The sequence below is a fragment of the Onychomys torridus genome, chromosome 13, assembly GCF_903995425.1.
Source record: "Onychomys torridus chromosome 13, mOncTor1.1, whole genome shotgun sequence".
Classification (NCBI taxonomy): Eukaryota; Metazoa; Chordata; class Mammalia; order Rodentia; family Cricetidae; genus Onychomys; species Onychomys torridus.
In genome coordinates this window covers 67,898,878-67,913,249 of record NC_050455.1, presented here as the reverse complement: position 1 = coordinate 67,913,249, position 14,372 = coordinate 67,898,878, and the positions used below count along the sequence as shown (strand labels likewise).

The window sequence follows — 14,372 nt, the reverse complement described above, 5'->3', positions numbered from 1 at the left end:
CAAATGCCACATTGCTCAACATGATTTATGTCAACGGTTTCCACGGGCATTGGGCTCACGCCTTTAGTTCCAAGAGTAATCAGACTCTGAGAACAAATGACACTTTCCAAGTTGGCTTCAGTAATTAATTCTGTGCTTCAGGAACCTGTGTTTGCAGCAGTTTATACTCCCAGACACAAATGTGTGGTCCCTGCAGGAAGCCAAGGAGCCCTGGAGTCAAGCACAATGAAAATCACTTACTCTAATATGCTTAAATGTGCCTTGAGCATAAGGCTGGGAGTATGAGCAGGTTATAGTACAGTTCCTTCACTTTCTCAAACTACAGATTCTTTCAGCTTGGCTCCCCACCACAGGCACTGACATTCAAATTGACTTCTCCCATTTATAATAGCAGTTTCTGTCTTGTTTTTAGCATTGTCCACTGAGACCACTGCTGTGATTTTTTTCTGCTGATGCACAAGATAGAAGTAAACGTCCCAGAAAATGATGCGCCACTTACTCCAGCCATTTTGCTAAAAGACACTCAAGTGTGGACAGAGTCGTCAGAGAAAATGACAGAGAATGGCACGCTACTGCCAGGAATGCTTCCTCATCAGTGGTCCAATTTTCAGAAAGTAGACTAAAAAGTCATGCGCTCTCCAGCGTTCAGACAAGAAAGACATGCTCTATATGGCATCTGAGATGGGAGTAAAAGGGTGTTGCTTAAAAAGAAGGAAAAGTGTCCTGAAGGGTGGCTCAGAAGTGGAGAACTCTTGCTGTTCTTTCAGAGGACCTGTTTCGTTTCCAGCATGTAGGTTGAATGTCCCACAACTGCTTGTAACTTCAGCTGCAGGATACCCTCTTCTGGCCTTTTCAAGCACACATATGCAATCACGTGTATACACACACACACACACACACACACACACACACACACACTATAAATCTTTAAAAAAAATTAAGAAAAGATGAGAAAAGTAAAAAGCACCAAGAGAAAAAAAACCAATAAACAAACACACACACTGAAGTCAGTAATGCAAAGTCCTCAGATGGAAACATTTGGGTTTTGAAAGGCAAAATCAAACAAAAATCAAAATGATCCAATGTCAGTCGAGGAGACTGAAATGTTTACCAACTGCTTTCTGCTCACTCATGTTCCAGGAAACAGAGGACATGACAAACGCAAGTGCAGAGTGTGGGATGAGGAAAAGAAGGGGAAACCAACTACTAACAAGAGAACTCTTAACCTCCGACAACAAAGACAGGCGAGACTAGAGCGCAAGGAGGGAGACGGAGCAGTCGGAGAGTGAGACCAAGGGTGGGAGCAGAAACGAGAGCTTTAGAAAGAAGCAGTTCCACATTTTAAAACCTGATGTGTGTATCCATTTGTTTTATGTGTGTATGCATGCATGTAGGCACATGACAGTCATAGGGCAACATGCAGGAGTTACTTCTACTGTACCTGTTCCCAGAACCAAATTCAGGTCACCAGGCTTGGCAGCAAGTGCCTTCACCAACCAAGCTGTTTTGCCAGCTCACAGTTCATATTTCCTGAAGTTGCATTCTATAAAACAACAGTTTCTAAGCTATCAATAAGTGCTGTGAGAAAAAGTAAAACAAAACCAATTCCAAACGAATAAAAACAACTCTGTGGTCAATTAAATGTCATGATTCTCAGGACTTTCAGTATGAGGATATGTTGCCTGATTGCAAACAGAAATCTATAGCATGCTTCATTTCATATTGGAAATTGTTTTTACTGACAGTCTGCTAATATTGGAAAATGATTCTTTGGGAAATGTTAGTTGTAAGACCTCAGCGAAGTCTAGGTGTACTGCCCCTGCTGTCTAGCTTTAACTTTGAACTATCTTTACCCTTTTCTGAACTTTTAATTTTTTTGTTCTGTGTGATAAAGGAATTAACCAGAAGAGTCCCAAACCTCATTTTCTCATGGTCCAAACAGGATAATTCATGTCCAACTCTTCACTTGTGAAAAGTAAACTAAATGGTTTGTTTATTGTGTAGGCAATGCTCACCCAGTTCCTAGCTTATCAGAAGAGTCTGTCAGTGAGAACAAACAAGCCACTGGAAGATGACTCAGGAGTTCTAGTGAATTCAGTAAAGAAACCCAGATGTAATACTGACATTCACTAATGTCTTCCACCTACGGTGGTGGGAGGAGAACTCTAGTTAACTTGCCAGTACACTGTACTTCATCTGTGATGCTGGTTATCTTGCTCAGATCTATGCAGACATCCAAAACATGTGAACCCTCTGTAAGGCCGATTCTTCTTCTGCCCCACACAATTGATTAGGAAATATTTACTTGAGACTTCAAGTCTCAGTTTCAAATGTGCAGAGGTAAAAAATAAAATAAACATATTACCTCTGTCTTTATAACAAGAAAAAAGCTGGTTACAATGAAAACCAATGACTTTATAGACGTATCAGAAATGAGAAATTGCAGCGAAAATTGCAACCAAGTAGGGAGGGAGGGAGGGATGGAGAGAAAGAGAGAGAGGAAGCTGAGACCAGTTTAGTTTGATAGATGTAGCAGGAATCTGAAATACTTAATGGTAGTTTTGGAAAATTGCTGGAGGCCACATTTAAAGGAGAAACTTTTAGAATCATAGTCTTAAGAAATGTCCCCTTTCATTTCCACTAGAAACCCACCAGATTTAGAAGAAAATGATCCTAGGAAGAGCTTTCATGACTCTGATAGGAAGCAGGAAAAGGACGAAATACCCAGAATCTTTTACACCACAGTTTCTTAAACTGTGGGTCATGGCCACATGTGGGCTTGGGAAATGGAATCATTTATGAATACACATGACAAAAAATTAATTCAAATCAAATGCATAATGAATCCAACGTGTTTTCGAGAGAACTTGACTACATTGCATCACATAGCTTCACTGTAGCCTTGATTCTAAACACACAGTATGTCCACGGTGTACTGCCTGGCCCTTCCCTTCCACCCAGTATCAACAAATGGTACCCGAACCAATCTGAGCCATCAGCTCAGACTGGAGACAAACTGAACTCCAGTGTTTTTATGCACAAGTAAAGTTTTCAGCTTTCACACATAGTTTTCAATTACAGAAAACACAAATGGTTAATATTTTCCTACTATCGTTTTTCATCATTTAAGTATCTAAAGCGGTGTTTCTCAACCTGTGGGTCTATGAATCCTTGGAGATCCCTGTCCACAGGGATCACCTAAGACCATCAGAAAATACAGATATTTACATTACCATTCATAACAGTAGCAAAATTACAGTTATGAGACAGCAACAAAAATAATTTTGTGGCTGAGGGTCACTGTAACATGAGGAACTTTGTTACAGGGTTGCAGCATTAGGAAGGTTGAGAACCACTGATCAAAAGAGTTTAGGTTGCTTTTGGTAAGACTGCTATTTTTACTATGTTGATACTACCTATCCAAAAGCATGGGAGATCTTTTCATTTTCTGACATCTTCTTCAATTTCTTTCTTTAAAGACTTAAGATCTTGTCATACAGGTCTTTCACTTGTTTGGTTAGAGTTACCCCAAGATATTTTATATTACTTGTGGCTATTGTGAAGGGTGATGTTTAGCAATAGCAGAGCAGGTGCCTGAAATGGCCTTCTCCTATAATCAGATTGGTGACTATCCTAATTGTCATCATGGAACTTTCATCCAGCGACTTATGAAAGCAGGTGCAGAGATCCACAGCCAAGCACTGGGCTGAGCTCCTGGAATTCAATTGAAGAGAGAGAGGAGGGATTGTACAAGCAAGGGGGTCAAGATTATGATGTGGAAATGCACAGAGACAGGGGACCCAAGGTGGTGGGAGCTCATGGACTCTGGACTAACAGCTGGGGAGCCTGCATGGGACCAAACTAGGCCCTCTGAATGTGGGTGACAGTCATGTGGGTTGGTCTGTTTGTTGGGTCCCTGGCAGTGGAAATAGGATTTATCCCTGGTTCACTAACTGACTTTTTGGAGCCCATTCCCTGTGTTGGGATACCTTACTCAACCCTGATAGGTGTGGGGGGGGGCAGGGCTTAGTCCTGCCTCAACTTGATATGCCAGGATTTGTTGACTCCCCATGGGAGGTCTTACCCTCTCTGAGGAGTGAGTGTGGGAATGGGGTGGAGCGAAGGTGGGGGAAGGTGGGAGGAGGGGAGGGGGGGAACTGTGGTTGGTATGTGAAATGAAAAACAATTTAAAACAAAAAGTCCTTAAAAAATAATCTTTTCTATTTGATTTAATAAAAATTACCATTATCTTTTATTACTGAAAAAAGTTTAGGTTGTATTGTTCTGAAATATTTATTTTTTGTGTGTCTGTTATATGTGGATGTGTTCATATGCATACAAGCATACTTGGTTTGTACTAGCCTGGCTGCCTAGCAAGCCTCTAGAATCTACCTAGCTCCCTCATTCCCAGTACTGGGATTACACACCCAGGTTCCCACACCTGGCTATATGTGGGTGCTAGGGACTTTTGGGTCCTCACCCTTGTGCCTTAGGTACTTTACTGACTGAGTCATCTCCCCAGATCCAGAAAGTTCTATTAAAACAAACAAACCAAAACCCAAACAACAACAACAACAAACTGTTTGAAGGGGCTGGAGATGTAGCTGAGTTGGCAGAGTGTTTGCTTAGCATGCTTGAAGCCCTGGGTTTGATGCTCAGCACAAAATGACACCAGACATGGTAGGACATCTACAGTCTCAGTTCAGTCTGGAGGATTAGAAGTTTAAGGTAACTATGATAACCCTTAGCTACAAACTGAGTTCAAGGTTCAGTCTGAGCCACATGAAACCCAACCTCAGAGAAAATTCAAACATGTAGTAGGAATCTTAAAAGGTCTTATTAATGAAACCAAACCTGAGGCCAGTTATTGTGGTGAATGCTGGAAGACCAGAGAAGCAGAACAAGCCACAGCTACCTCACCTTGCTAGTTCCTCAAGTGATCCTGTTTCCTCAGGCTGGAAGCTTCTGAGTCCTCATCCCAATGGTTCTCAGCTGAACTGTGTTGCTCCAAAGCCTGAACGCTAAACTAACTAAATGCTAAACTAACTAAATGCTTAACTCCTCTAGTTCCTGGTCCTCACGCCTTATATACCCTTCTCTTTCTGCCCCCCACTCCCTGGGATTAAAGGTTGGGTTTCTGGGATTAAAGGCGTGGGTCACCATGCTTAGCTGTTTCTAAAGTGGCCTTGAACTCAGATCTGGCTAGCTCTGCCTCCCAAGTGCTGGGATTAAAGGCGTGTACCACCACCGCCCAACTTCTGCTATGGCTTACTCTTCCCATTTTCTAGCCACCATTTTTTGGCTTTGTTCTAGTGGCTGTCTGTTCTCTGACCCCAGATATGTTTATTTCAGGGAACACACAATATTTCAGGGAACACAATACCCACCACATTTCCCCTGTTTTTGTCTAAAATTTAAAAAAGCTTATAACTAATACAAGAAAAATCATATTCAATAAGTATATACAATATACATAGTCAAGATTTACATTAATTATGTCTAGTCCATTAACATTTGACAGATTCAGGCGAAAAACTCCATTATATATAATAATGTCCAGTCCAGTAACATTTGATAAACTCAGACAAAAATTTTTCATTACTTATCCTATCTTTTTTCTTTTCATAATAGATTCAGTAGTCTACCTTTTGTCATTTTTATATCTTCTCCTTTTTCTTTTTAGAGTAGATTCAGTGACCTACCCATTTATCCTATTATTTCTTCATCTTTTTTCTCAGGGTAGATTCAGTGATCTACCTCATATCTATATTCTTTTTTCTTTTTAAACAAAACCTCTGAATCTAATCTCCATGTTCAGCTCTTTTCCTGACCATTAACAATTAACAACTTGTAAACAACCATCATAAACAATGACAATATCCAAAACTCATTAAACGGACCGAAAACCTTCCATTCCACCTTTTGGGGTTGTGGGCGTCGTCTTCTTAAAATTATTTCCATCATTAGGGGATCCTGAAAAGAAAATTTTTGGGTTAATTGTCAAGTCCTGTATCATTTGTCCCGCCGCTGCATAATGAGAAAGTGCAGGGCTTGTTTCAAGTCCTTGTTCAAGTAGTCTGTCAGGCTGGATCATTTCAGCTAGCCATCTCAAATTGTCCTGACCAGTTTGTAGTCCAAAGTTAATCTTTCCACGGTGCTGATGGCTTTACCATAGTCCACATGAATTCATCTTTGTAGGGTCCCATCATCCTTTTGAAGATTTCAAAGTCACTGTTAGGTATGGTCGTGGTTCACTGAAGACTGTGTGTGTGTGTGTGTGTGTGTGTGTGTGTGTGTGTGTGTGTGTGCCTCGTCTGTGGTTTGGAGTAATCACAGTCTGGTAAATGTCTGTCTCTTGGAACCATGAATGTTCTTCCCTAGAAGAGAACATCTTCACAGCAATTTCTCCCCAGCATTTCTCTTGCCAACCTTTTCCAAACTGACCTTTGCCAAAGCTTTCTTGTAACACGCTGGTCCTGGCAATTCTTCTCTGAACAAGCAGCAGTAAATTCTTTGTTCCAGGTAGCAGTATCACCAAAGTCACCAACACGATGAGAAGCAGCTGGCAACTTGAAGCAGCAGCCACTGCCTCCATGGTCCCACCGACACTGTTTTTGTCTCTGCCCTGGCTGTAGCTTCTCCGTAGCTTCTCCTAGGCTGGCCTCAACTCAGGATCCTCCTGCCTCCGCCTTCTTCAGTAAATCCTACCGGCATGTGCCACCACAACCGGCCGAGGGTAGCTCGGGCCTGAGCTGGGCCCTCAAGGCCACAGGCAAGAGGTTTTTTCATGAATTCGTGCCTCGAACGTTGGGTGCCAGATGTAACAGGACTCTTAAAAGGTCTTATTAATGAAACTCAAACCCGAGGCCAGTTATTGGGGTGATTGCTGGAAGATCAGAGACGCAGAACAAGCCACAGCTATCTCACCTTGCTAGTTCCTCACAAACATAAATAAGTTGCTGTCTGAGTTGATGACTTGAGTTTTGTAACAATGATAAATGAATTTTGGTTCAGTATTAGACAGAATTTCCAGCAATTTCTAATCTTGTGTGTTTATTTTATAGTAGATATTTACGCAAAGTGACATTCTCATTTTTGATAACTGTAAAACCAAAACATTGTTTTGCTTGTTAAAACCTCAAAGATGCTCTATGTTTGGCAGTAGCAAATATTTAGTCAACATTTTATTCTTTCTGTAAAAGTAAATGAAAACTCTCTTATTAATATGCAACTCTGTTGTAACATTAAATAAATGATAAAATTACATACATATCAAGGGATTGCATTAAGTATTTTTATTTTTAACTAAATATATTTAATGATTTTACCAGCAAGTGTTTTTATTTATACCTATTTTATATAACTTTATACTGGGGTCCTGTTAAAATTTATTGGGTGTAAGGGGGTCATGAGTAGAGGAGCTTCAAGATGCCTTGCTCTACAGAAACAACGTCTACCCTGGAGGAACTACCAAAGCTTGACTTCAATGTCACCAAGCATTCCTCCAGTTCTCACTCTGCCTCATCTAGTCTTTTTGCTAGGTGGGGGACAGTCAAGGCAGTATGAGCCATATTTTAAAGACACTTTAGAATAACATTTGTAAAGAGAGTAGGAGGCAGACAGTGGGCATTTGTATTCCTGTAGAAACTTTGTAAATATTAGGAGACATATATAATATAAATAGAAAAAATGAAATGGTCAGACCACTGTTTTATAATAATGCTAATAATTATTTCACCTACACACCAGCAAACTGAGGTATGAGCATGATGGTGGCTGAAAAGATTTTTAACTGAGCTGTCATTATTGGAAGGCCCAAGACAGCTATTCTCAAGTGTACGAGAGGAATCTATAGCCAATGTCACCAACAGACACAGAAAATATTAAGATTCCTAGACGGATTAACAAGAAACACCCTAATAAGTGTTTTAGTGTTTCCTTTGACTTCTTTTCTTCAACATCTTATTTTGCTTATAGAGGCTTTCCATATTTTTGAGTAGATTTATCCTCCACACATTTTTAGAACTATTCTGAATGCTGCCTCACTTCTTATTAGTCAAATAATCATCAAATCCAGTTTTCCATAATGAAATAAAATTACAAGAAGATTCTTAAAGAAAAATATTATTGAAGGGACCAGAGCAAGAATCAAATAGATTCAGTTATGGTATAGATTTTGAAATCAACAAAAAGAGAATTTGAAATTACTGTGACTAAGAATGTCAAAGGCTCTGCTGAAAATGCAATTTGCAAGAACACAGAGATGAAATAAACAGAAAGCTTGGAAATGGAAGGATGTAAAAGTAGGTGGTAGAAATTAAGCATGCTGATGGAAATAAAGAATGCTTTGTGTGCTCAGCAGCAGCAGGACAACTAACTGAAGAGTGGGTGGATTTGAAGACTTAGTACTATAAAGTCCCTGCCCAGAAACTCAGGGTGCAAAAAGAAAACTAAAAACTCAACAAAACACAATATATGAGAATGGTAGAACAATTACAGGTAGATCACAGCCCCCCCCCCCACATGCATAAACATACATATATATATATATATATATATATATATATATATATATATATATATTACATTTTCTTCATCAGGGTACTACTGCTGACAATTTTCAGCCTGCCTCTATTTCTGTGCTAGTTTCACAAACATGTAGTCATGTGTTTATTATTCAGGGTACCAGTAAAAAGAAGTAAACCACTCTAATTATTTAAAGTAATATTAACAATAATTCCTCAGGTAGAAGGAAAATCAGTTAGGGCAAAACACTGAATCTACATAAAGAAAGGAAAACAAATGGATAAATAATAAATGAAGCTCAAGTAAGGGTCTTTTCTATTAGTCTTATCTAAGAGAAAAGTACTTAGAACAGTAAGAGTAACAGTGTATTGGGTTATTACATCATATGGGCAAGTGAAATGAAGAAACTGTTTTTTTTATTTTTAAGGTAGGTGTCTTCATGGGCAGAAGTTGTAGCTAGAGTTTTCTCCAGTCCTGCCCTGGCTCGAAGCCACTCAGACCCAGGTAAACATACAGAGACTTATATTACTTATAAACAATATGGCTATGGCAGGCTTCTTGTTATCTAGTTCTTATATTTTAAATTAACCCATTTTTATTAATCTATAAGCTGCCACGTGGCTTGTGGCTTACCGGTACTTTTACATCTCACTTTCTTTGTGTCTGGCTGGCAACTCCTGACTCAGGCTTCCTCTTCCCAGAATTCTCCTTTTTGCTTGTCCTACCTGTACTGTACTTCCTGCCTGGCTACTGGCCAATCAGCATTTTATTTATCATCAGAGCAACACATTCACAGCATACAGAGCCATATGCACAGCACTTCTCCCTTCCTTTTTTTTTTCAAAAAGGAAGGTTTTAACTTTAATATAGTAAAATTACATATAACAAAACAATTATCAAGCAAGAATTAGAGTTACAATATCTAGTGTATTCATAATATCTAGTCTATTTGTATTTGGCAAAATTAAAGAAGATATCCTATCTTATATTTGTGAGTCTAAGGTTTTATATCTAACTTAACATTTTTCATAACTAAGGAAATTATACCTATCTAGTCTTCAACTACATCAAAGACCTCAGAAGGATATAATATTACCTGAGAAACAGAAGAAGGACACAAGCAACTTTTGGGAGTCTTTTGAGAGTAGACAGAGACCACTGGCAGATAGTTATCCAAAGTTCCTCTGTAAAGATGGGGCATCTGTCTTTAGCCCATAGGTCTAGAGTCTCTCAGTCACTTTCCTCTGTGTCTTGTAGAATGTCTGGCAGTTTCCTCTGTGAAGCAGGAACCTGAAGGACCATTTTGCTAAGAAAAGTTCAGTGGTTACCTTTCTATGGGTCATGCATGTCTAGTTGATACTTTTTTTTTTTAAAGCAGTTCAGGCAAGAACAGTTTCTTGCCCACAGCTATTTTGGTCAAGAAGAAGATAAACTCCATACAGAGTGTCTTCAGTGCCTGTCCTCCTCTCTGAAGTAAATTGGTGCTGTCAGGAGCAGACATGTCTCACTGTCCAGAAAAGTCTAAATTTTTAAAACATTTTAAATACCATATTCTGTGGGTCTTTGAGTGTTTGAAGATTACTTATCTATCTGGAATATATCTATGTATACCTAGAAAACTTAACTAACATGGCTACAAGTTTGACTGTCATAGAAGACTAATTATTAATCTGTGGTGGTATTGTGTTCCCTGAAATATTGTGCACCTAAATAAACTTATCTGGGATCAGAGACAGAACAGCCACAATATTAAACATAGAGGATAGGCAGTGGTAGTATACTCCTTTAATCCTAGCATTCCAGAGGCAGAAATCCATCTGTTCAAGGATACAGCCAAGCATGGTGACACATGCCTTTAATCCCAGAAAGTGAGCCTTTAATCCCAGGGAGTGCTGGCAGAAAGCAGAAAGATATATAAGGAGTAACTAGAAGCATTTGGCGGATTAAGCATTTAGGCTTTGGAGTAGCACAGTTCAGCTGAGAGGCATCCAGTCGGAAGAAACAGGATCAGCTGAGGAATTGGCAAGGTGAGGTAGCTGTGGCCTCTTCTGTCTCTCTGATCTTCCAGCATACACCCCAATACCTGGCTCCAGGTTTGATTTCATTAATAAGACTCTTTAAGATTCCTGCTACATTAATCTGTATTTCTTAATTATCTATTACAATTTAAATGTGTTACATAAACATAATACCTCCAAATAGAGTAGAAATATATATACAGTATAACAAAATTAAGTTTAAACTTGTATCAATAAACTAAAATCCATACCAAGCCGGGCGCCCCATGGTGGCGCTTGCCTTTAATCACAGCACTCGGGAGGCAGAGGCAGGTGAATCTCTGTGAGTTTGAGGCCAGCCTGGTCTCCAAAGCGAGTTCCAGGAAAGGCACAAAGTTACACAGAGAAACCCTGTCTCAAAAGACAAAAATAAAATAAAATAATAAATCCATAACAATGTAAAACATTTCTAAACAAGTTGTTGTTATTAGTCTTATCCAAGAGAAAAGTACTTAGAACAAGAAGAGTAACAGTGCATTGGGTTATTGCATCATATGGGCAAGTGAAATGAAGAAACTGCTTTTGTAAAGTAAGTGTCTTCATGGGCAAAAGTGTTTACTTGAAGGTGGACTTTGGTAGTTTAAAAATATATTTGTTTGGTTATATTTTAAAAGAAGGAAAGAAAGAAAGAAGGAAGGAAGGAAAGAAGGAAGGAAGGAAGGAAGGAAGGAAAGAGAGAGAGAGAGAGAGAGAAAGAAAGAAAGAAAGAAAGAAAGAAAGAAAGAAAGAAAGAAAGAAAGAAAGAAAAAGAAATCCTAGCCACTAGAATAAAGTTTAACAACTGAACTGTTATTTATACCTCCTGGGAGAGGGAAAATCAGTTTTCTACAATAGAGTGACACTGGGTATATCAACCACTCCAGGGCAGGCCTCATGAATGGACCCCACAGTTTTTGTGTGCTTTTATTTGGCTACAGTTTGTTAGTTTTTCCCTGTTTTTTTCTTATATCGTTTTCTTGGTTTGGGGGTTGTTGTATTGGGTTTTTGTTTGTTTGTTTTGAGAAAGAACTTAAAGTTGGGTGGGTAGGGAGGGAGAAAGGAACTGGGAGGACTTGGGGAGGGGAAATAATATGATCAAATTTATTTAAATTTAAAAATTGTTTTTAAAAATTATAATAATAGGAAACAAGTTCAAGGTTAGCCTGGTCTACATAATGAGAAATGTCTTAATCGCAACAAAACAAAACAAAATGAAAGAATTATAGGGCTTAAGAGATGGATCCATGGGTAAAGTGCTTTCCATGCCTTTGTTTGGATCCTTCATATCCATGGAAATGGTAGATTCAGTGGTCCACTTCTGTAACTTCACTGCTGTGGATGCAGAGAGAGGCAGATTCTGGAGGTTTACTGGACAGCCAAACAGCAGAATTCAGAATAGCTCTAAAAATGTGTGGAGAATAAATCTAGCCAACGATATGGAAAGCCTCTAAAAGCAAAACTAAGATATTGAAGAAAGAAGTTGAAGGAGACTCTAAAAGGTGAAAAGACCTCAGATGCTCATATATAGACAGAGTTAATATGATGCAAATGCCTATACTACTGGGATAAAGTTACAGAGTCAGTGCAATCTCCATCATAGTTTTAATGCCATTCTTTGCAGAACTAGAAAAAAATAATATTTTTGAAAGTGAGCAAAACATAACTGTGAAGACAAAGTACATGCATCATGTGAGTAAATTATATAAAATATAATTAAAACAGTATATGTGTGTGCTCATATGTGCATATTGTCATTCCTACTGAATCCTTAGTAGCAGAGATAGTTGGTGCTATATTTTTTCTTGCTAAGCTCAGACACAGCTTTTTTTTTGAGTACTATGATTTAGGTACTTAATACTAATCAATCAAAGTTGGCATTGAAGATAAAATCTACTTGCAAACATAAAATTACATTACTGTACAAATGAGAAGTCAGAGACTTCAAGAATTTAAAGAATATTCTGGTTACTTATCAAGACACATAGTTAATGGAAAATTCAGGGCTAATGGCTAACGTTTATCTGGCTCTTCAATCTATCAGTCACTCATCTGAAAGCTTCATGTGCAGAAATTTATTTAATCCTCAAAACATTCATAAGCAATATGAGTTACTACAGTTTTTGATTTTATAGATGGGGCATCCAAGGAACAGAGATGCAATCTGTTGGCTTAGGATTTGGATCCAGGCACACTTTACCCATAAACCATGATTTTTACCAAAATGTTAAATTGCTCACAAAATATAAATAAAAGCAAGAAATTCTGGCCTTAAAATTTACTCAATCATTTCAAAAGAACTTAAAAATTAACTTTTGTATGAACCCAGGGTTTTTATCTTTTGACATCTCCTAGGTACTAAAGTATGTTTCTTGATCTTTAAGGGAAACTATTCTCAAAAAAAACACCAAAAACAAACAAACAAAAAACCCCCAAAACCCTCAACTATGAAATATGTCTTCCACTAGCTATGGCAGGAACCACTCAGGTGGAAGCATGCAGCAGCTGTTAGGGGTGGCAGACAGCAGCCCAGCCTCTAGCAAATCAGTGGACTCTCCAGAGCTCCTCAGGTGTCCAATCAACTAGGACCTCCCTGCAGTGTTACAGGAACTGATTAAGGCTCCAGAACAGAATCGAGGTGATGCACACTATGACTGTCTAAGAGCTTATTGTCTAATTCTTGGGAAATACTGCAATGCTACTGCTGATGTAAAGACGTCTCATGAACTTAGTCCAAGTAATTCTACTCCTCCCCTGAGGAAGGGACACATAAATATGGTGAGGGAAAAAAAAAATCAACTGTGCTTCTGCTCTAGAAAGTTTTGCAGAATGACAAAAATTAGTGCAGATGTAAATTTCACTATCTGGATTAAAAGGTGTCAAGATAATTAGAATGGATCAGAATCTATGAGGTGACTGAATGTCAAAAATCAGGTGGCTGGTATCAAATGGAATCTCATGTAATCATCACATGTTTGATCAAGAATCAGAAGAATGATGGAACTGTGGAATTTTCAGAAAAAGAGTTGCCTACTTTGGTGAAGCTCCCTCCTGGGGAGGATTACAGTTTGAAATCGAGATTTCTTCAACCTGTCATGCCAGAACAGAGCATGTCTAAAGTGCTTTCAACAACAACTGAAATGAAAGTGAAAAGCCGGAGGCTATGAGATGGAAAAAGACAGAGGGGCCAGGAGAGGTGCCCACAAAAACCAAAGAGACAAACCAAAACAAACCACCACCACCACCACCAAAAACCCAGCTCACAGCAATCATAAAGAACCTGCATCCATCACCTCATCATATCAGAACCTGGAATACATTAGTTGGCGAGATCAAAGATAAAGAGAATAAGAAGCTGGAGGATGATGCAGCTTTAAACAGGTTGTTTCAGCACATCTGTTCAGATGGCTCTGATGAAGGGGAACATGCCATGAACAAATCACTCAGGGAGTCTGGAGTGCAGTCTTGAGTACTGACTCAGGGTTTCCCTTGCTGTGAGGAGACACCATGACCACGGTAACTCTTAAAAGGAAAACCTTTAATCAGGCCAGCTTACAGTTCAGAGGTTTAGTCCATCATCATGATGGTGGGGCATGTCAGCATGCAGGCAGACATGCTGGAGAAGGAGCCTGAGAGTGGAGAAGGAGCTACATCTTGATCCTACAGGCAACAGGAAGTGGTCTGAACTACGCAAAACTTGAGCATAGGAGACCTCCAAGCTCACTCCCACAGTGACACACTTCCTCCAACAAGGCCATGACTATTTCAACAGGGCCACACCTAACAGTGCCACTCCCTATGAGCTTATTGGGG

General features: G+C 39.2%; 1 pseudogene; it reads left to right on the top strand.

Annotated features, from left to right (window-relative positions):
- The first annotated feature begins 1,082 nt into the window (after positions 1–1,082).
- On the top strand, positions 1,083–14,028 carry LOC118594563 (annotated as a pseudogene).
- Positions 14,029–14,372: the final 344 nt, after the last annotated feature.